Source organism: Psammomys obesus, unplaced genomic scaffold (assembly GCF_907164565.1).
Source record: "Psammomys obesus unplaced genomic scaffold, mPsaObe1.curated_primary_1811, whole genome shotgun sequence".
NCBI classification, from domain to species: domain Eukaryota; kingdom Metazoa; phylum Chordata; class Mammalia; order Rodentia; family Muridae; genus Psammomys; species Psammomys obesus.
The window spans coordinates 13,779,235-13,803,333 of NW_026596166.1; the positions used below are offsets into that span (position 1 = coordinate 13,779,235).

Here is a 24,099-nt window from a genome sequence, read left to right on the forward strand (position 1 = left end):
AAGAGTTTCACAACATTAGTGACAGACAAACATATATTGTAAGAAGATTTTTGTCAAATCTTAAAGGAGCTTTAATAATTATGTACTATAAAACAGAACTTTACTATTCCACGAAGAGTATCTTGCTTCCTTTTTTTTTTTTACCTTTTCATTTGGTAACTGGGGAGAAATGTTTCATTACTCTTACCTGTGTAATAATACAAGCTCTAACATCATTTGCAGTCATTTCTCCAACATTGAATGAAGAACATAGAAAAGCTTTCGCTGAGGGTTTGTTGGAGGATGTGGGCGAAAAAATATGAGTAGGATGTATTGTGAATCATTTTGCTATATCAAAAGCTTGATTTCTGTCACATTTCCTAATCTGATTTTAAGATTTTTAAGCATGGAAATAAGGTTATATTTTAAACTTGACCTTGGATAAGATCCAAGAAAGGAACAATAATTTTTTCTTTGCTTCTATCTTTATGAAGGAGATTTTTTTGACATTCTGAATTAATAACAAGTCTGTCTAAATTAGATATAGGTTGTGCAAAAAGGAAGACTTCAATTACTCCAGAACACGCAGAAACTATTTTTACGGGAACCTGAATATGTGAGCATTGCATATTTGGGCTATGTGCACTCCTAAGGTATTAATAGGTAACTTGAGAGCAAACTTTCTAAGAACTGGGTCAGAGAAGGATTCAAAATGAGTACCTTAAAAGAGTCACAGTAGGTAAGGTTGTTACATTTTACAAACAGTGCATTTGCACAGAGACCATGCTGTTCTTCACCACACAACTTGGGGATTTCCTGATCACTGCCCTTGTTACTTGTTACCTTATTTGAAACATTTTCAAACAAGTTGATTATTGTTAATGACTTTGTTAATGTAAGAAGTCAGCATATGTTTTTATGGCTGCTTTGAGGGCAGTGAAGTGGCTATTCATTCATTTAGAAGTCATTTATGGGTTTGATAAAATGTGCCAATACTCATTCTGTCATCAATCCTCACCCAGAAACGTGGACTCATTTGGAGAAAAGGCATTACCAAATTATTATCTTGATGTATTTGTTGGAAGAAAGCATGAGTTAGGTCTTTACTCTTCCATGAAGGTATGTGACTTTCAAACTCCTCCATCACCTCTGGCTACAATCATGGTCTTCTAACACTAACTGGTGTAAGCTTTTCCTACTGAGATAGAATGTATCCCCCAGGCTTACCATTAGAGCAGCACTGCTATAAATCTGTTATCTCTCCTCAGGGTAGTCATCTCTTTTTTGATCTCAGACCAAAGCAAAATATTTGGCTTCCTCTTTTTTAATTCTGGACTTTTGGCATTGCCATCAGAAATGTCCTCGGTTTCCAAGGACATTTTTCGACTTTCAAAACTTTGCTCCCAATTTAGTTAATAGGAGCTCAGGGATAAGCCGCAGACATGTAGGGGTGTTCTTTCTTCATGACAACCATTAGGACAAAGAGGAAACATGAAAGGCAGAAGTAAATTCATTAGCCTTATTTATCATGTCAGAGGACTGTAGTGAAGACAGATTCCGTTTTGCGTACATCCACAACAATTCTTCACAAGCAAACACTCTGTTACCTGCAGCACCTCTCATGGCCTCTTCTCCTCTCTGGGCAGGACAATCTTTCCCATTCTATTCCCCTTTCATTTTCATTTTAAACACTGGACCGTTCAAAGGCAATTCTGAGACAGTAATCTTTACTCTGGTTTTGTTTTGTTTTAAATAAACTTTCTATATTAAGCTGGCCAGTATTATTTTCTATTCATTTAGCAAAGATTATGGATAATCTTTACTAAGTTTATGACATCAGCCTTACAGTGTATGAACTGATACCCGATTTTCACATTCCTTTTGCAATGATGTTCCCAGAAAAGATAAAAACAAAACAAAAAGAAATCACTCCTTTGAAAAGATGTGGACGTTGTCATTCCTATTATCATTTCAAGACACTTTTAAATTGCCTACTATTCAAAATACACAAATAAATCTAGAATGCTGATAGATGCCTGTAATCCTAGCACTTGGTGGGGTAGGGCTTGAGGGAGAATAATACTGAGTTTGAGGCCATTCTTAGCTACTCTTCAAGACATTGTCTCCAAAAACAAATCTATCTCAAAATAAAGCCTTGCAAATAATAAATGTATAACTAATCAATTGAACAAGTGGATCAAGGTGTGGGAATCTATTGTTAATACTAATTCTGGCATGTCATAATATTAGTAAAGTACTGTGTTCATGTGGAAATATATGATTTATGCAATTATTTCCTTCTGAAGTCTTGTTTCTAAAATAAGCAATTTGAAAGAAAATTGAATTGTGGAGATTTTGTCTTTAGGGTCTTCAATAAATATTATACTGTGCCAAGAATCAATAAAATAATGATGATTTTGAAAATTTCATTATACCCTATAATCATGTAATCACACAGTATAATTTCATGTTCAAATGATTATATATATATATATATGAACACTACTTTATTCATTAGACACAATTTTAAAAATGATATAAAAATGCAGTAGTTGGCTGAAGTAATTAAATATTCAAGAAAATACGTCTATCAAAACTGTTGGAGAAAATAAAGTATATAACTATTATATTCTAGCATTTGTTTTTTTTTTTTTTTATAGGAAGTCTGATCTGAACAGTGTTTATTTTCTAATGTGATTTGTATTAAGGTGTCCAGTACAAAATAACAAATGGTTGTCAATCAGAGAAGGCTTCTGGATTAGAGATGTGGGCATGTATCTACTAATCCTTTTAACTCTAGGACCCCATCTGGTGCTTGCTGCCTCAGACTCCATTAGTCTCTGTGTTATTCCGTCTTGGTCATTTAGGAGTCCTTGTTTCCTTGGTTCTCCCCACCACCTCTGACTCTTCCATTCTTGACAAGGCTTACTGAGTCCTGAAGGGGGCTATTTGAGAGAGATGCCCCATTCGGGACTGAGGGTTCTAAGGGTTCTCACTCTCTGCATAGTCTGGCTGTGGGTATCAATACTTTTTCCCATAGCGTGCAAATGGATGGGTCTCTGAGTCTGTATCTGCTTCCTGCACCTTTCCTTGGGCTCTTTTTGTTCTCTTTGCTTTGTTCTGTTCTAATTTTTTTAATCTTATTCTATACTTTTAAATTTTATTATTATCTCTTTATAAGTGTGTTTATTTTCTAATTAAAAAAAGAAAGGGGGTGAAACTGGATGGGAGGTGAGGTGACATGAAACCGGGAAAAGTAAAGGGAGAAGAAATGTAATCCCAATATATGTGAGAAAATATGTATCTTTCATAAATGGAAAAGAAGAAAAGCAATAAATATACAAATTCATTGAAAAGGCAACGCTTTTTTCTTCGTATGTCTCAGAACCACCTTGGAACTAAAGATCTTTAGATTAAGTTCATTCAGCATAGATTGAACTGTTCTGTGGTATATTCACCTTGTACTTTTGCCTTGAAGTAGTGATCATTTGAAATGATCTTAGAAATTCCTGGATATCAAAATGGAGGGATCATAAGAAGGCATGCATTTTGTAGAGCAAAATCTTTAGGTCTGCATAGTTTCTTTTCTGAAAAAAATACACAAATTTTAAAAAAATGAAGGACTAATATTACACTATATTAAAAACTTTATTAGTAGTTGATCAATGGAATCTATAATTGACCTTATGTTACTATTCACACTGGAGTACTTACTACCATAGTTTCACGTATGTGAAATGTACATCTGTTTATAACATATAATCATATGATCTATTTTCATATACACACAGAGACAGACACACATGAAATACTAGGACAACATTCAGAAATTTCATGTGATTCTTATAGCTGCAATTACACAATGTTAGATTTTACCATATAAATGGAAAATATAATGTTAATAAAATAAAATTGTCTAAGACTATAGATATAGCTCAGGAGAAGAACACATATAAGTGGCATACAGAAGGACCTGTGTTGTATTTTTAGCTCTGCAAGGGAAATGCATATGAACAAAAAGATATTTTGTAATGCCACATGAGCTGCTTCTTATTTGAACTCTCAAGCAAACTGAAGCACCTTCAAAGGCTGAGCAACTCTCAGCCCTGCCATCTGGTTTCCTAAAGAACCCAAGTTCATTCATGGACTAATGATGAGATCTTTGGAGAGGAACAGAATTTATTTACTTTATAAGTTGCTGCCAAGGCTATAGAGTGGAAATGAGATGTTCCAGAGAGCTCTCTATAAGCATATGTATCACAGCAGGCCCCTATGAGATTAAGTCAATAACACAGCCTTTCTTAAATTTTAAATAAATGTGGCTTTTCTACATTTTTGTGCATTTTATTTCGCATTCTATGTTACTATTCTATTTTTTTTATTCTGTTTTATTTTTGTTTTTTTCAAGATGAGGTTCTATGTAGCCCTGACTACATAGAAACTCACTCTGTAGAACGCGCTGGCTTTGAATCCACAGAGATCCATGTGCTGCTGCCTCCTGAGCAGTAGGATTAAAGGTGTGTACCACCACCACTGGACATTTTTGTGCATTTTTTAAACATTGTAGCTCCCTCCCCCAGTCCTTCTGAACCTCCCCTTCTCCATCTTCCCCCCTATTTGTCCTCCCCTACTCCTCACAAAAGAGGTCCTTCCACCACCAACAACCCACTCCAGCACATCAAGTTGTGTCAGGACTGTTAGGATGCTTTCCCCCTGAAACTGGACAAGGCAGCCCTGCCAGGGGGAAATGATCAAAATTCAGGCTACAGAGTCCATGTCACAGACACCATCTTCTCCGCTTACCAGGCCACCCATGTGAAGACTAAGCTTTACATAATCTGCATATGTGTAGGAGGCCTAGGTCTTGTCCATCCATGGTCTTTGATTGATGCTTCAGTCTCCATAAGCCTCCCCACCTCCAGGCCCAGGATAGTTGACTCTGTTATTCTACTTGTGAAGGTTTTATCCCCTCATGTCCTCCTACTTTTTGTCCTTTCATCCACTTTTCTACAAGGCTCCCTGTATTCCACCTAATGTTGAGGTTTGTGTCTCAATATCTGTTTCTATCCACTGCTGGGAGGTGCCACTCAGAGGGCATCTATGGTAGGCTCCCATCTTGTATGTCTTTCTGGGTCTGAGTTACCTCAGGATATTTTTCTAGTTCCATCCTTTTTCTTCAAATTTCATGATTTCCTTGTTTTTGATAGCTGAGTAGTATTCTATTGTGTAAATGTACCACATTTTCATTATTCATTTTTTTTTTTTTGGTTGAGAAACATCTAGGTTGTTTCCACTTTGGGGCTATTTCAAATAAAACTCCTATGAACATAGTTGAGCAAATGTCCTTGTTGTGTGGTGGAGTCTCCTTTGGATATATGCCTAGGAGTGGTATAGCTGGGTCATGAAATAGATCTATTCCCAACTTTCTTAGCAAGCTGCAGACTGATTTTCAAAGTAGTTGTACAAGTTTTCAGTCCCACCAGAAATGGATGGGGATTCCTCTTTCTCCACATCCTCTCTAGCATGTGCTGTCACTTGAGTTTTTGATCTTAGCCATTCTGATGGGTGTGAAATGGAATCTCAGAGTCATTCACATTTCCCTGATGACTAAGGATATTGAGCATTTCTTTTTAAAATTTTTATTATAGTTATTATTATTTTATTTACAATTTATTCACTTTGTATCCAGGCTCTCTTTAGGACTGTCTGGATCCTCTTTCTCTGTGACCTAGTAAGGCCATCTCTCCTGGAAGAGTTAATCAAAGAACAGACAACCAAGTTAATGCTTTTGACTGCCCTTGCTTCCTGTTTTTAGGGAACCCCCATGAAGCCTTCTCATGGGCTACATCTGAACAGGATCTAGATCCTCTACATGCATGGTCCTTGGCTGATTCATCAGATTCTGCATTGCACCCTTGGCCCTGATTTTTTGACTCTATTGGTCTCCTTGTGGAAATCCTGTCCCCTCCAGGTCTGTCTTTCTCCCCCTTCTGAGTGAGGTAACCCAGAAAGCAGAAAGACACACATATACTCACTTATATGTGGGTATTATGAGGTGCTAAACAACAGTGAGGACCACAGGGAAGATGTTTAATCCTCATTTAGAGGGGCAAACAGGATGAACATTGGACATGGGAGAAGACAGGAAACAGGACAGGGGCCTTCCACAGAGGACCTCTGAAAGACTCTATCTAGCAGGGTATTGAAGCAGATGCTGAGACTCATAGCCAAACTTTGAACACAGTACAGGGAATCATATAAAAGAATGGGCAGATAGAAAGCATTTCTTTCAGATGCTTCTCTACCATTAGAAATTCCTCTGCTGAGAATTTCTGTTTAGATCTATACCTTGTTTTATTTTTATTTTTTTATTTGGTTTCTTGGTGTTTAATTTTTTATAACAGCACTTTTCTTTCCTAATTTTGTTCCTACAATTTCCCATAGTTCTTGCCTTCCTTGCTACATTCAACTCTCTTTACTGTTTTATTTTAAGTGAAGAATATCAGCATGTGAAAGTTAAGGCAAAGTATGGCTTTAAAAAGGTTAAAGACAATATGAAGATATAAATTATGTTTCCAAAAGCTTTAAACAAACATTTATTGTATGCATTTTACTTTAACATCAGTTATGAATCATCAGTTTTGTAATAATATTTTTCATTTTGATTTTATACACCAGATAGTTTAGTATTTTATATGCAAATCTTGCATTTGTAAATTCTATTGATTATAAATATTGTGAAATGAATCTTTCATCTATATCTTATGAAACTGTATATTTGTGTGTTTTATTCATAGCTGTATATACATGGATGAATGTGCTGCATATTTTATCACCAAGCAGCAATCCTTTATTTTAAAACACCACAAAGTTATTTAATGAAATGTAAATGTACTGATAATTCTAAGCACTGGTTGTGTAGCTCTTTTAAAATAGGTTGTTTTCAGATGAAAATACAGTGAAAATCTTTATAAATTCTTTAGAGGGACTTCTGCATTTCTCACACAGCTTCAAATAAGGCTTGTACTTGTTCACTTATGAAGAGTATAATTTCCCTTCACTCACTGAAACCCTCCTAAATTATAACATTTCATTTACTCCATTTAAAATCACTAAATTAGAATCCAAAATTCCTGATGGTGTTTAGGTAGTGAAAATCATCTTTCAATATGTCCTTTTCCTGGGCATTTGGGGTTACAGTGTTTATTTTTAATTGTGGTATATGATGTAGTCCTTGGCCACAGAAGATAGTATAATTCCAAAGAGACCTCCATTTGTCTAGAAGAACATCTTGTGTAAATATATAGGGAGAAACTTAAATAAGTTCCACTGATATCAGGGACAAGACAATGTTGCCCGCTGTCCAGAACCTCTTTAATATAGTACTTGACATCCTACCTAGAGTAATAAAGCAACTGAAGGAGATCAAGCGGATACAAATTTGGAAGGAAAAAGTAAAGTATCACTATTTGTGGATGATGTTATAGTACATACATAAGTGACCCCAAGAATTCTACTAGGAAACTCCTATAGATGATAAATACCTTCAGCAAAGTGGCTGGATACGAAATTAACTCAAAAAAATCAATAGCCCTCTGTACACTTTCTTTTTTTATTTTTTTTATTAATTACACTTTATTCACTTTGTATCCTCCCATAAGCCCGTCCCTCCTCCCCTCTTGATCCCATCCTCTCTCCCCCTTCTTCACGCATGCCCCTCCCCAAGTCTACTGATAGGGGAACCTTACACCCAAACACAAAAGAGTTTACCTTCTTCTCAGCACCTCATGGAACCTTCTCCAAAATAGACCATATAGTGGGTCACAAAGCGAGCCTCAACAGATACAAGAAGATTGAAATAATCCCTTGTATCCTATCTGATCACCATGGAATAAAGCTGGAACTCCACAACAGAAATAGCAAAAAGCCTACACACACATGGAAACTGAACAACTTGCTACTAAATGACAGCTGGGTCAGGGAAGAAATAAAGAAAGAAATTAAAGTCTTCCTAGAATTCAATGAAAATGAAGGCACAACATACCCAAACTTGTGGGACACAATGAAAGCAGTGCTAAGGGGAAAGTTCATAGCACTAAGTGCCTTCAAGACAGCTCATTCAAGCAACTTTATGACTCACTTAAAAACCCTAGAAAAAAGAAGAAGCAGATACACCAAAAAGGAGTAGACGGCTGGAAATAATCAAACTCAGGGCTGAAATCAATCAATTAGAAACAAATAAAACAATTCAAAGAACCAATGAAACCAAGAGCTGGTTCTTTGAGAAAATCAACAAGATAGACAAACCTTAGCCAAACTAACTAAAAGTCAGAGAGACACCACCCAAATTAACAAAATCAGAAATGAAAAGGGGAACATAACTACAGACACTGAGGAAATCCAAACAATCATTGGGACTTACTTCAAAAGTCTACATGCCAAAAAATTTGAAAATCTAAATGAAATGGACAATTTTCTTGATCGATTCCAATTACCAAAACTGTACGCTTTCTTTTTAAGAGTAAAGTTTGACAATATTCTTGGGTTAAGCCAGGAGTTCTGCTTCTTTTTAATACCCAAAGACTGAGCACAGCTGCTGGGTTTAGAAGGCATGAATCCCATTTTTTCCACTCACTAATATGTGGATCTTGTGAAGTTTTTTCCACCTAACACATAAGGTTTCTCAATTAAAAAACAAATCACTAAACTGGCATTATTTACGTTGAGGACCACATTAGGTATATCACTAAAGCATTGACCAGAGTGAACCCTTGCCATGTATTCATAATTCTCAGGAGGAAATACTAAGATGTGGAAGCTTTGTCGAGTTCTGGAGCCACTACTAATTGTGTGTACATGTGTACATATGTATATATGTGTATATATGTATATGTGTATATATACAATATATATACAATACACACACACACACACACACACACACACATATATATATATATATATATATATATAGAGAGAGAGAGAGAGAGAGAGAGAGAGAGAGAATTTACTTTTTTATACTTCCAAGTATCAGTCCACCACTAAGTAACACGGGGCAGGAACTCAAGTAGGGAAAAAGCTAGAGTCTGCAACTGAAGCAAAGGCCCTGGAAGAAGGCTGCTTATTGGTGTATTCCTCCTGGCTGGCTCAGCCTACTTTCTTTCTTCTTTTCTTTCTCTTCTCTTCTCTTCTTTCTCTTTCTTTCTTTCTTTCTTTCTTTCTTTCTTTCTTTCTTTCTTTCTTTTTCTTTCTTTCTTTCTCATTGTTCTCTCCTATGTTAAATCCCAACTGCAATTTCTCTACCCCTTCTTTCCCTCAACCTCTCTCCCTCCCCTATCCTTCCCACCTCTCCTCTCCTCCAGATCTACTGCCTGCCTTCCTCTCAGAAAAGAGCAAGCCTCCCAGGGACATCAACCATACATGGCACAACAAGTTACAATAAGGCCAGGCAGAAACCATCATATCCAGGCTGGACAAGGTAACCCAGTAGGGGGAAAGGGGTCACACTATTAAGATTTCCTCAAGAACACCAAGCCACTCAGCTATAGCATATATGTAGAGGAACTGTGTAAGACCCTTAAGGGTTCCCTGATCTCAAGTTTCCATGAATCCTGCCAGTAGATTCTGGGGCTACCTTCTCATAGTGTGTCCCTGACCTCTCTGGTTGCTCTAGTCCTTCTTCACTCTCCTCAACAGGACTTCCAGAGTGACGCCTGAAGTTTCACTGTGGTATTAGGCATTTGTTCCCATCAGTTGCTGGATGAAATCTCTCTGGTCTCTTTATGATATTTTGATAACAAAAATCAAGATAGGAATTTTTCCATTCCTTAAGTATTTAAGAAAGTGATTAAACAGAGAGGATGTTTTTAGTTCTAGATCTAGGTTCCACAAAGAACAAGATGATTCCATCCAAAATTTCTCCTTGGATAGCTGAATGTGATTTTTGAATATTATTTTAGATTAACTTTTATAATACATGCCATAGAATGGCATTACTTATTTGCCCCACCCTAAGTAAGAAGTAAGTTAACCTGTTGAGAGGTATCTAAATTATTACATATATATGGCAAATCTCCATGTGTCAAAGATATTTCTGGTTTTCTACAAATATGCTGGTTTTAGACCATTTTCTCTTTAAATGTAAGGAGTTCATTTGATTACCTTATAAATAAATGTAAATACAGCTTCATTAGATTGCTGTTGTGGAATAAATGGAACAGAGCAATTTATTTTTATTACATTTCTAATACTCTGCAGTGTATGCAATACTGTTAATTTAGATTATATTTTATTATAAAAGACATTAAAGAAATTACTGCTTTACTTCCAACAAGATTGAGAATGATGGTGAAAAAAATTCCCCTAAGAAACCTATAAAAAGAAGATGGAATGCTGTTCAGCTGTAGCATTTAAGAGAGGTCCTTGATTTGCAAATTTTGTGGGAAATCAATATTGATTAATAACAGTAAAAGTGTTAGTTTAAATCAAGGAAGCCTTTAAAGTTCTATAAGAAACATTATAATAAAAGTTGAATACTACCCCGTATTTATTCACAGTACCACAACTAAAAATGGGCTTGTTATATGTTGTTACAGCTCTTCCTCTACATAAAAAATGACTTATGATGGTTAAACTGTGATATTCCACTAGAAGAAATATTAAAGACTCAGTTTAATGATTTTTAAAACTAGTAGTTTATTCTTTCTCTCCTGAGACGATACTCAAATCTTTTACATGGCTTAAATTCAACATTCCCCATGCATGCAATTCTTTTTATTTCAATAGCACTAGTTAATTACTGAGTAGTAGTACTTTCATTATTTTACATTGCAGTACAAAGCTTACCTTTTGTTTATAAAGTCTTCAAAAATATTAAAATATATTTCTTATATTTTGCTTATATCATGACAAAATTGCACTTGCCTACTAATTTCTAGATGGAGAAATAGACTAGTTTAAACAAGGCAGGCGTGACTCAGTGCCCTGGAGAAGGAGTGTAGTTGTGAAACTAGAGCACTGGGAGAGATCTGTCTGCAGTCTATGAGTTCTACCTAAGAATTGGCCTATAGCCTATCATGGGTCATGGAAGCCTGGCTAATGCATTTGCTCTTAAACCTCCAGGGAAGAAAAGGTAAAAACAAATAGGTCCATTTCCCTCTTTCTTAAGTACTTCTGAAGAGTACCTGTTTAACTTGATATACATGTGTGCAGACTAGGTCCTCCTGAAAGCCTGGGGATACAACACTCAGAGAAATCTGCTTGTGAGGTTTTACTTTCAGTTACATATAGAAATTTGAAAGTCAAGAATATCTCTCTAACTATTGAAATGATGATGCTAATATGTTTATGCTGAACACTCTTGTATTACACATGGGAGACTGACATTTTGACTTATAGGCAAAGTAGAGGATGACTGTTTCCCAGTGAATGATGCAGGACATGGGTCTCTAATAACTTTCCTTGATAAACAACAATCCTAAAACTTGTCATAAGTCAGTCCTGGAAGAACTAAGCTTATCTTGTGTGACTCATTGCTTCATATACCCTATTTCCCCTTTGCTTACTTTCTTTAGATCTTTATCTGTAGTATATATCACACTCATGACTGTGACTTCAAACTGAGTCCCATGACTCTTACATGAATCACTGAACCTAAGCATGATCTTGTAGTTTCCTGAAAAATAGGAGAAATGAATGAATGGCCATGTTAGTAATTCATTACTTATAAAAAAATATTTAAATTTTATCACAAGAGCTGGGGCATGGCAGTAATGAAATTTCCACTCTAGTGGGCAGAGGCTTGAGGATCAGGATCTCAAAACTAGCCCAGTATTCAAAGTGTGTTTAAGGACAGCTTGGGCTACATGAAACCATGTCTCAAAACCGCAAACAAAGAAACAGGCAAGTAAACAAGCAAATTAAGTCCATCACAATTCTAGCTGTTGTTTTGGTTGGGTTTGGGGACTAGGAATTAAACCCAGGGCTCCATGCATGCTAGACAAGTCTTACAGCTGACCTGGATCTTCAGAACCTGTGTTTTGTCTTCTTTTTTTGTTTGTCTTCTTTTTATTGTGATTTAACAAAGATCAGCGACATGACTTTGTGGTTTTCCTTAAATCCTTTTTCATCGTGGTGGCATGGAAAGATTTTAGACTGAATGATTAGAACAATATCATAGCCAATAATTAAGATGAGAAAGAATGTAAAGGCCAGTTTGGAGGATAGAACAAGTATTCCTTTTACATGTATTGATCTGCAGATGGAAGATAAAAAGTCAGTAGATAAAAATCTGAGGTTCAGCAGGGGGATCTCTATGAGTTCAAGGCCAGACTGGTCTACACAAAGACACCCTGTCTTGAAAAAAAAATGTCGGATTCAGGCGAGAGGTAAGAGATATAGTAATTATTTTGATTTACCGTTGCACAAAAATATTTAAAAGTGCCTTTTGGAACGGCTGAGAAAGTGAGTGCTATAGAGAGGAGTCTTAAGACCAGATACCAGAGCAGTGAGAGGTAAATAAAGGAACAGAAGCCACCAAGACAGATGAATAGGGAATGAAGTATGAGAAGGCAACTCATTTTTCTTGCAAAACACACACACACACACACACAACAACAACAACAAAACAAATGGAGAACATCTTCATTTTTCCTATATTTGTCTACTGATATGATATTGTTTGTTAAAAAGTGAGTCTCTAAACTTAAATATTTGCTTTTTAATCATATTTGAATCCTTCTTACCACATTGATAGGGCTTTGTCCTACCTGCATTACCCTACTTAGTGTTCTATGTAAATTCTAACGCTCTTGCGGTTGTATGGTGACATGGTTTATAGTATACAGCATCTGTCTTGTTTTTAGTATCTGCGAAGATATATGTTAATATTTAAAAATTCACTGTTTTCTAGTTATTTGTGAAAAACAGTGGATTTACTTTAATTCAATCCAATGCTTTTATTTTTAAATTCAATAGCAATTGACAAATCGGTACACAAAAGTTGCCTTTATTATTTCCCCCCAAATCAGCTACTCTTATTTAAAATACCATCTCATATTTGCAAAGAGAAATGAAGGGAATCAGTTAGGTAGATTATTATGAATGTTAAAAAAAGCACTGTGCATATTCTACAATGTAAACAGACTGTACTTCATTTAAAAAGGTGTGCAGTAATGCATAAACATTTCAATGTGAAGATGCCCGTCATATTGTGGGTGCCTTGTAATGTGGAATTTTATCTAATACATATTGGTGAAGTAAGCATGATGTCTTTGTTAATATTTACTACATCTGAGGCTCAGATGTATCTTTGTGTATCTTCTGTGAGCAAGATAAACAAGAAACAAGACTGTTGTAATGAGTATAGGATTTATTCTGGCAAAAAGAATGTCTTCTAAGATCAATTCTTTTGAAATAGCTACTGAGATAAGCATTCTTGTGCTACTGATTTTATTAAGGACTTGATCTTAGGGAATCTGCTAATGGACAGCAAGGCAAAAGTGGACAGAAAAAAAGGGAGATGAGAATATGATTTCAAGATACACCCTCAAAGAAATTCAATAAGATAAATTATGCTTTGGAATCTTTTCTAACTAGAAGGAGGAGGCAAAGATTTCATATCCCATAATAATCATCCCTTTGCAAAAGCTTTTAGGTTGAGCAGTGAATTGCCAAACTACCAAGATTCTAGTCAAGTGACTTGACAGTCAAGTGACCCCATAACTGGCCCATCTTTTATGAGGAGTAAAGAGTCTGAGAGGTAAGTGTAAGCGTTAGAGTTCTCAGAGAAGCAGGTAAGCACAAATTGTCTGCTTCATGTCTTTAGCATATGAGGAGTACAACAAAGATAATATGGAGAGGGGAATGCTTTCAAATTAAATGATTTTTTGAGGATCAGAAAGCATTAACTGGATACTAAGTGAAGACAAAGTAGGGCTTGAGGTTAGAAGAAACACAGGACCTTAAACCACAGAGTGATAAGAGCATGGAAACAATGGCAATATAAAGTTAAGAGAGAAAAAAAAAATATTAACTTTTAAGCTTATCAGTATTTTTTATTTTATTTTTTTCTTATCAGTTACATTTTATTAACTCTGTATCCCAGCTGTATCCCGCTCCCTCATTCCCTCCCACTCCCACCCTCCCTCCCTTATCTCCACCCTGCCCCTTTCCAAGTCCACTGATGGGGGGGGGCCTCCTCCCCATTCATCTGATCCTGTTTTATCAGGTATCTTCAGGACTGGCTGCAAAGTCCTCCTCTGTGGCCCAACAGTACTATTCCTCCCTTGGGGGTGGGGAGGTCAAAGAGCCAGTCATTGAGTTCCTGTTAGAAATAGTCCTTGTTCCCTTTACTATGGAAAACCAATTGGTTACTGAGCTACCACGGGCTACACCTGAGCAGAGGTTCTAGGTTATATCCATACATGGTCCTTGGTTGAATACCAGTCTCAGAAAAGACCCTGTGCCCAGATATATGGTCCTTGTGGGGCTCCTATCATTTCCCCATCATACTAACTCCCCTTCTTTCATATGATTCCCTATACTCTGCCTAAGGTGTGGTTATAAGTCTTAGTATCTGCTTTGAAAACACTGCTAGTTAGAGTCTTTCAGATGCCTTCAGTAGACTCCTGTCATACGTTCAATGCACATCCTATCTGTCTTTCTAAATGAGGATTGATCATCTTACCCCATTTCCGCTCTCTTGATTATCATTTTAGGTGTATAGATTTCATTATGTTTATCATATCGTATAGGTCTATATAAGCGAGTATATACCGTGTTTGTCTTTCTCCTTCTGTGATATTTCACTCAGAATGATCTTTTCTAGATCCCACCATTATTTTATAAACTTTTAAACATCAGCAACTCAGTTGCTGATGTTTGAGATCACGTAGATAATTTATCTGTTGTGTTCAGACACAAACACTTCCACATGCAATTTGCAAAACAAAACAAAACAAAAACGCAACAACAAAAAGCAAAACAACAAAGAACAAAAATGAACTCAACCATTTGATAACCTTCGTACCAGAATAGGCCTTACCGGTCACCTCTGTAATAAAATAATGCTATTAGCCTCTCCTATAATGTTTCACATCCAAACAAAAATCTCATTCCTGTATTGTTTGAAGGCTTCCAGGAATTCACTGACAACAATAATTCATATGGAGGCCTCCCACATCTGGTGCTGAGAAACTTAAATGATAACCAGTGGTTTCTGGAGAGTGGCGTGGCATAGCCGTGCATGGTGTCTCCTTTCTCACTAGTTTGTTACCTCACATGTTTTTAATTAGTTTAGAGAAAATAGGTTTCCTGTGCTTTCTGTATAGACTTTGGTTAATGCTCCATTGTGCCGTCCTAGCTCTACAACCCCAATTCCCATACCTACTCAATCCTCTCCATTCCAGTACTTCACCCCACTATTCACATCATGTGTTTCCCACTGACATCATCTTTGTAAGAGCACCACCCATGGGTGGTCTCTTTCTGGTTTCCTGGATTTTAAAGGTACTTCAAGCTAAATACCTCAAACTGAAGAGTCAACCCTACCATCCAAATATGAGAGAAAACATGTGGTGCATGTCTCTCAACGTATTTTTCCAGTCTTATGCATTTCCTTACAACCATCAAAAATCCTTTTAAACAGCTGAGTGGTATTCCACTATATATATGTAACATGTTTTCATTATCCACTCGTCTGTGGATGGATGCATAAGCTGACTCCATTTCCTAGTCATTGTGAAGAGAGCATCCATGATCAAAGATGCCTGTCTGTGGGATAGGCACCCCTTCTGGCATATGCCCAGCACTGAAACATCTGAGTCATATGTTAATTCCAGTTTTAGCCTTGTTAATCATCCACATGATTTCCAAAGGGGCCACAGCAGTCTATACTTCCACCAAATGTTTTATGAGTTTCCCCATTCCACAGATCTTCTCTGAATTTACTGTCATCTTATTTCTAACAGGATCTCAAGGGCAGGCTGTTTGCCCCCCCCCCCCCCCGGGGAGGAGCAGTCTGTTAGGCCTAAGAGGAGGACTTTGCAGCCAGCCCTGAAGATACCTGATAAAACAGGGTCAGATGAAAGGGGAGGAGGTCCTCCCCTATCAGTGGACTTGGAAAGGGGCAGGGAGGAGACCAGGGAGGGAGTGTGGGGTTGGGGAGGGAATGAGGGAGCGGGATACAGCTGGGACACAGAGTTAACAAAATGTAACTAAAAAGAAAAAAATAATAAAAAAAAATAATAACCATCCTTAGTGGGGTGACATGGAACCTCAGAGTAGTTTTAACTTGTGTTTCCTTGATGAAGATGTTTAATGTCTTTTAAAGTGGTCATTATCCAATAATATTTCTCTCTTTGACACTCTCTATGCATGCTATTGATTGGGTTGTTTGTTTTCTTTATGAATAGATTAACAAACTTTCATGTATTCTAGGCATTAATTCTCTGTCACATGTATGTTGCAAATAGATGTTTGCAAATTTTCTTTCCCATTTTGTTGGCTGCCACCTCACTTGACTGATAGAGTTTCCTTTGCTGTACAGAAACAGTTTAACTTCTTGAAGCACCATTTGTCAAGTGTTGTCCTTATTTTCTGACTAAATGAAATCTTATTTAGAAAGCTTTTACCTAACACCTGTATCTTGCAGTGTATTCTATACTTTTTCTTCTAACAGTTTTAGAATTTGGTGTTAAGGTATTTGGACTTGATTTTTTAAATTTATTTTTTCTAATTGCAGTTTATTTACTTTGTATTCCAGCTGTAGCCCCCAATCTCACCCTCCCTCCCTCTTCCTCTACTATACCCCTCTCCAAGTCCACTGATAGGGGAGGTCCTTCTCCCCTTCCATCTGACTCTGGCCTATCAGGTGTCATTAGGACTGGCTGCATTGTCTTCCTCTGTGGCCTGCTCCCCCATCACGGGAGGTGATGAAAGAGCCAGCCACTGTGTTCATGTCAGAGACAACCCCTGTTCCAATTTCTAGGGAACCCTCTTGGACACTGAGCTATCATGGGCTACATCTGTGCATGGGTTCTAAGTTATCTCCATGCATGGTCCTTGGTTAGAGTATCAGTCTCAGAAAAGACCATTTTGCCCACATTTTTGGTTCTTTTACTCTCCTTGTGAAGCTCCTGTCCCCTCCAGCTCTTTCTATCTCCGCCTTCTTTCATAAGATTCCCTGCACTCTGCCCAAAGTTTGGCTATGAGTTTCAGCATCTGCTTTCATACCCTGCTGGGTAGAGTCTTTCAGAAGACCTCTGTGATAGGCCATTGTTCTGTTTCTTGTTTTCTTCCTCTTCAGATATCCATTCTGTTTGCCTTTCTGAATGGAGATTAAGCATCTTACTCAAGATAAGATGATTAGCTTCTTTAGGTGTTCAGATTTTAGTATGCTTATCCTATATTATATGTCTAATATGGGAACTAGAGAAGATCATGCTGAGAGAAGAGTCCCAGAAGCAGAAAGACACACATGGACTTGATATTTGTACAAAGTAGAAAAGGATCTACTTTTATTCCTAATATGAATATATCTAGATTTCTTAGCACTGTTTGTTGAAGATGTTGCCTCCCCTCCATTATGCATGTTAGGGATCTTTGTCAAAAGCCAGGTGTCTGCAGTTACAGTAGCTTTTATCTGGGTGTATTGACTGAATCAGTGCTATGTTGCTTTTATTACTATGGTTCTACAATTTAACTTGAATTCATGTATTGTAATACCACTAGCACATAGCGTTTTCTGTGTTTCCATGTGAATTTTTCTATTTTCTATTTTTCTGTGAAAAAAATGTAGCTGCAATTTTAATTGATATCCCATTCTATTTGTAATTACCTTTTATAGGATGGCTGTTTCTACAATATTAATTTTTTCCATCTATCATCATGGAACGGTTCTTCATTTTCTAGTACCTTTCTTTGTTTTATTTCAGTGTTTTTAAGTTTTATTTAACAGGTTTTCCACTTGATTTGATAGGTTCATATCAAAGTAAGTTGTTTCTTTGCTTAGCTATGGTGAATGAGATTTTCCCATGATCTTTTTCTAGGAATGTTTGTCTTTGATATATAGGAAGGGGACTCATTTTTGTATGCTGTTTTTGTATCCTGCTATTTAGCTGAAAGTGTTCATCAGTTGTAGAAGTTTTACGATAACAGTCATTAAGGTCTTTATAGAACATTTCTAACTTCAAATAAGGATACTTTAACTGTTTCCTTTCATATTTGTATCCCTTTTATCTCCTTTCATGTCTTATTGCTCTAGCAATGACTCCAACCATTGCAGAAAGGAGTATAAAGAGTAAACACTCTTGCCTTGGTTCTGATTTCAGTAGAAATACATCATGTCTGTCTCTAGACAGGACATTTATATCATCTCAGAAAAGACCATTTTGCCCAGATTTTTTGTTCTTTTACTCTCCTTGTGAAGCTCCTGTCCCTTCCAGCTCTTTCTATCTCCCCCTTCTTTTATAAGATTCTCTGTACTCTGCCCAAAGTTTGGCTATGAGTTTCAGCATCTGCTTTCATACCCTGCTGGATAGTCTTTCTGTTCTGTTTCTTGTTTAGTTTTGATATGAACCTATCAAATCAAGTGGAAAACCTGTTAAATAAAACTTAAAAACACTGAAATAAAAAATAAAACAAAGAAAGGCACCAGAAAATGAAGAGTCATTCCATGATGATAGATGGGAAAAGGCTCAGGTAATGCTGAGGAAGAGAAAGTAGAAAAATACAAGAGCCCAGGCCGGTGGATACCAATAAGGCTGCTAAATGCTGTATTTCAGCACACCACAACCATTACAGACATGATCTCATGTTACCATTACTCAATTTGCAGAAGACTGGCCCACCAATGGCCAATCTTAGATCGGGAAGGGGCGCAAGGGTTCTACCCATCCTAGGGAACTATTAGAAACTGATAAATTTTAGGGAAGGAACAGTCATTGTTTTCAGCTCTGCACCGGTACATTCACCAAGCTCCATAGTTCCAAACCTATTGCTACAGAGTTGCTCTTAATAAAAACCATGGGTCTCAAAACTAAAGAAAGAAAAAGCATGAATGTAGGAAAGGGCCATGTAGGGAGCAGAGAACTTCAAGGATGAGAAGAGAATAGCAGAAGATTGGAGCTTGAATAAACAGTTTATTATATATATGTATGAAATGATCAAAGAACAACCTAATCAATTAAAAGGTTTAAATAAAAGTTTGTTGTTAAACATAAGCACTAAATTTCTGTGGAATATACTAGATTTTTCAGCTTAACTCCTAAAAAAGACTTCTGGAATAGTTTCTGTGCACTTATGAGTAATATATGTTGATCATAGATATAAAAGTACAAAAATAATACTTCTTGCTTTAGGAATAATCTGTGCTAGTTACAATAATTGTGCCTTTACTTCATTGTTTCATTTTATTTTCAGTTGCCTCTGTGTGTGTGCATGTGTGTATGTGTGTGTGTGTATGAGAGAGAAATTGTTAGTGTCTGTGTGAGAAACTGCGTGTGTATTTCTATGTGTGAGAGTATGTATGAGAGTGTGTGTGTGTGAATGTGTGTATGTGATACAATCATTTATGCTGAGAATGCTTTAAACCTATATATTATTTGTAGTAGCAGTGTATATAATCATAGTAGTAATCATGACCCCTAGTCATCTGGTTGTAGAAAAAATAAACACCCAGCACTTTATTCATTGTACTTAGAAATTGTCAGGTTAAATTTTCATCACCTCGTTCAGAAAACTGTAGTTTCTTCTTTAAAAAAGCAGAATTAGAAGCAAGTGTCATGGTGACATAATTTATTGCAGCCTGATACAATTTATTAAAAATTTAACCTGTATCATCTAGAACCTTATGCCATTCAGGATTCTATTTATTGTACTAAATAATTCAAAGATGGCTTATTTCTCTGTAATTTTCCCTGATATCAGCACAAGAGATGAAGATAACCTTTATATTCAAGGCTCTAATGAACACTGTCTGCTTGTAATTGCCACCGTGAATATCCATTTATACTCCTTCAGGCTGATTCTCAGAAAAAAGACTTTCAGGTTCAGCTTCTCATGACTCTGGTACCCAATTTTCTTGATAATTATGGCATCTCAGATGATGTTTACCTTATCACATTTCTGATCTTTTTTTTTCCCTCAGGCTGCTGTAAGATGATTTTTCAGAGTCAAACCAATGTTCTGGCAAGCTCCCCTTCTTCTCTGTACTGACCTGAGTGTAATTCGGATTTACTCATTTACAACTAATAGAAAGTAATTCTAGTTGACTGACTCATCATGTAGTGGGCATCAGTGAGGGAACAGAACCTAGCCCTGGAGATGCTGCATGCTAAGAGCTGTCTGTGTAGCAACTGTGTAATATGATTATTAAAATCAGATAATGTATGCTCTGATCTATGTTTTTATGGTTTTTGATGCTTTCCTAGGATTATCTTAGTGAATAGTGATTTTACTTAAAGCTGTGTAAAGCAATGCTGTTCCAGTGATATTGTGATATCAAAAATTAGTATAGCATGTTCCGTTAGGAACCACCTCACCCTGAGTTAGGATCTGTAGTCCCACCGATAAGTGGATCTCTTTCCTTTTTTTTTTCTTTCTATGGAAAGAGTTCTGATATTGTACTGTTATAACAGGACTTAAACAAAAGAACAATGAATAATTCATATATGTGAAACTCATATAGTCTTTGTGACCCGTGTGGAATTAGTAACTGTTTCAAGCTGCCCCTTTCTGTTTTTCTTTTTTTTTCCCTTTCTGTTTTTCAAAAGTTATAGAGCCAACAGATTGTAGCAGAGAGACTCTATTCACAGGGAAATGTTTATTTTCCAAATTTTCTTGTACTCACTATTTCAAAACAACTATGGTGAATGGCAGCTCCTCAGAACTTGTAAAAGACCACTGACAGGTGTCTCTATAACTTCCTTTTTCTTAATACTAGAGAAGAGATAAGAACAGTTAGCAACTGCTGTTCTGGTCCTTGAACTCAAGCAAAACAAGAGGACTGTCCCCACTGTTCTCAGTTTCCAAGAACTTAGTGTCATGGGACCACTAAGTAAGCATTGGCCAGCCCCATGTTAGATTTGTGTTTCCTTGCATAGACTATCTTTCCCCTTGCATAAAGAACTGATAGTGCATCCGATTTTTTAATAACTAGCCTGTCTCTAAGCTTCATACCCCTCAAAGCCCTGAGTTCAATTCAAATATTATGTTTGTTCAACAAACTGTATATATATATATATATATATATATATATATATATATATATATATATGTAAATATATTTATAATTAATTCATTGCTAGGGATCCAGGACTGATTACTCATGGAGATTTGTTCTTGTACTTTATGCTCAGTTTACACTGAAGGCCACCATCCTACTTATGGCAGCATATCACAAATGAAACTACAGGAAAGTTTGAAAATAACAATCAATTCTATTTGTATTGTTGAACAGTCAGTAATTTAGAGTAGAGCACAGAACACCCATACCCTATTTGTCCATTCATCTACCCCTTCATACAGATGGTTGTTTATTTTTAATTTTCCTCTGTGGACTGCTTTTACTGCAGCAGAAAGTCCTTATCCACAAATAGCTTCCTCTCCATTGATTTCACCATAAGGACTTCTTGTTCAGTTTTTGTCTTTAAACAACGGTGTGTTTCCATGTACCTGTCCCCCTTTTAAACATATTGATAACTACATTGGACTAAATCCAGCTATCTGTACTATCACTACATTAAAAACTTAATTAGGATTTCTTTTTGTTCTTGCTATATGATCAATTGAGAATGTGTGTAAAGGCATAAGAAAGGTATTTTTGTATGAATGGAATATTTCGTATACTTACTATATTTCGTTGCTATTTTTCTTGTATTACTGACTTTCCTCATTCATAAAAGATTAATAGAATTTCTCATTGTAAATGCACTTCTTGAATCCTTGTGTTTTAAAAATTTGCACAATGTCTGTCCTGATCTTTATTTTACTGTAATGGTTTCCTTTCTCTTTTAGTGTCAAACATGAATGATTTAGGTTGCACATTTCATCTATTCCTTAATTCTCAATACTAGTTTCTAACCTTTTATTACTATCTTTTATATGGTTTAGGATATAATATGTAAATATATGTGATTATGTATGTAAATATGGTTATAAAGCATTTGTTTACTATGACAAGGTACAAATATCTATCATTTAGTCATTAAATGTAGTCTAAACATTACATATATTATATATGTAATTTGTTAGATAAATACATATATATGTAATACAAATTAAAGGAGCCTGCCACAGGGGCCTCTGAAAGACTCTACCCAGCAGGGTATCAAAGCACATGATGAAACTCATAGACAAATTTTGGACAGAGTGCAGGCAATCTTATGAAAGAAGGGGGAGATGGAAAGAGCTGGAGGGGACAGGAGCTCCACAAGTAGAGCAACAGAACCAAAATATCTGGGCACAGGGTCTTTTCTGGGACTGTTACTCCAAGGACCATGCATAGAGATAACCTAGAACCCCTGCACAGATGTAGCACATGGCAGCTCAGTGTCCAAGAGGGTCCCTAGTAAGGGGAACAGGGATTGTCTCTGACATGAACTCAGTGGCTGGCTCTTTGATAGGCTCCCTTTTAGAGGGGAGCAGCCTTACCAGACCACAAAGGAAGACAATGCATCTAGTCTTGATGAGACCTGATAGGCTAGGGTCAGAAGGAAAGGGAGGACCTCCTCTATCAGTGGACTTGGGGAGGGGCTTAGGAGGAGATGAGGAAGAGAAGGTGGGTTTGGGAGGGGATGAGGGAGGGGGCTACAGCTGGAATACAAAGTTAATAAACTATAATAAATAAATAAATTAACTAAAACAAAAACACAAGAAAATAGGAGAGGCCATAAATTTGAAAGGGAGCAAAGAGGCAAATAGAGGATTTGAAGGGAACAAAGGGAAGGGAGAAACTATGCCATTGTATTATGATCTCAAAAAGTACAGAAATTTATTTTTTAAAACCTTTGGAAAAAGAAAAAATAGAATTCTCTGATTATCAGACTCAAGGAAGTTATATAACAGAACTAAAGTTGAAGGAAATTAAAAAAGAAACTTTCCTTTTCATCATTTCCCATTTTGTTTTTATCGATGTTTTAGTTTGTCCAAGAAAGTGTTTATTTGTGTAGCCCTGGCTATCCCATTACTCTCTCCATAGATCAGGTTGACCTCAAACTCACAGAGATCTGCCTGACTCTGCCTTCTGAAAGCTGGAATTAAAGGTGTGTGCACCACAAGCAGAGGTGAAATCTCTTCCTTGACTTCTGCAAGGCAAATACCAGGCACCAGCTCAACCCTCGGTCTCACCACAACCTTATTTTATCACCTTCATTTTAAACAATAAATGCTGAAGGAATTCTCTGGTAGAATTTTTGGGGTCACTCATGTACACTATCATATCCTCTGCAAACAGTGATACTTTGACTTCTTTCATTTTGAACTGAATCCCCTTGATCTCCTTTAATTGCTCTAGCTAGGACTTCAAGTACTATTTTAAAGAGATACAGAAAGAGCAGGCAGCCTTGCCTTGTTCCAGATTTCAGTGGGGCTGATTTAAGCTTCTCTTGGTTTAGTTTGATTTGGCTATAGGGTTGTTTTATGTTGTCTTTACTATGTTTAGGTATGTGCCTTGTATCTCCAAAACTTTAAACATGAATGAGTTTTGAATTTGTCAAATGCTATTTTGGCATCTAAGGAGATGATCATATGTTTTTGCTTCCTTCTATTTGTTTATGTGGTGGATTATATTGATGGATTTCTGTGTATTGAACCTCCCCTGCATGCCTGGGATGAAACCTACTTGGTCATGGTGGATGATATCTTTTATGTGTTCTTGGATTTGGTTGGCAAGTATTTTATTGAGTATTTTTCTGTCAATGTTCATAAGAGAGGTCTGAAGTTCTCCCTTTTTGTTGGGTCTTTATGTGGTTTAGGTACCAAGGTTACTGTTGCCTCTAGAATGAGTTCAGCAATGTTTCTTCTGTTTCTATTTTGTGGAATAGTTTGAAGAGTATTGGTGCTAACTCTCCTTTGAAGGTCTGGTAGAATTCTGTGCTGAAACCAACTGGCTCTAGGCTTTTT

General features: G+C 36.6%; 1 protein-coding gene across 3 annotated transcripts in view; it reads left to right on the plus strand.

Moving 5' to 3' along the window:
• The window catches only part of Mdga2 (MAM domain containing glycosylphosphatidylinositol anchor 2), an 870,813-nt gene that overhangs the window by 457,474 nt on the left and 389,240 nt on the right, over positions 1-24,099 (plus strand). The window lies entirely within an intron of this gene.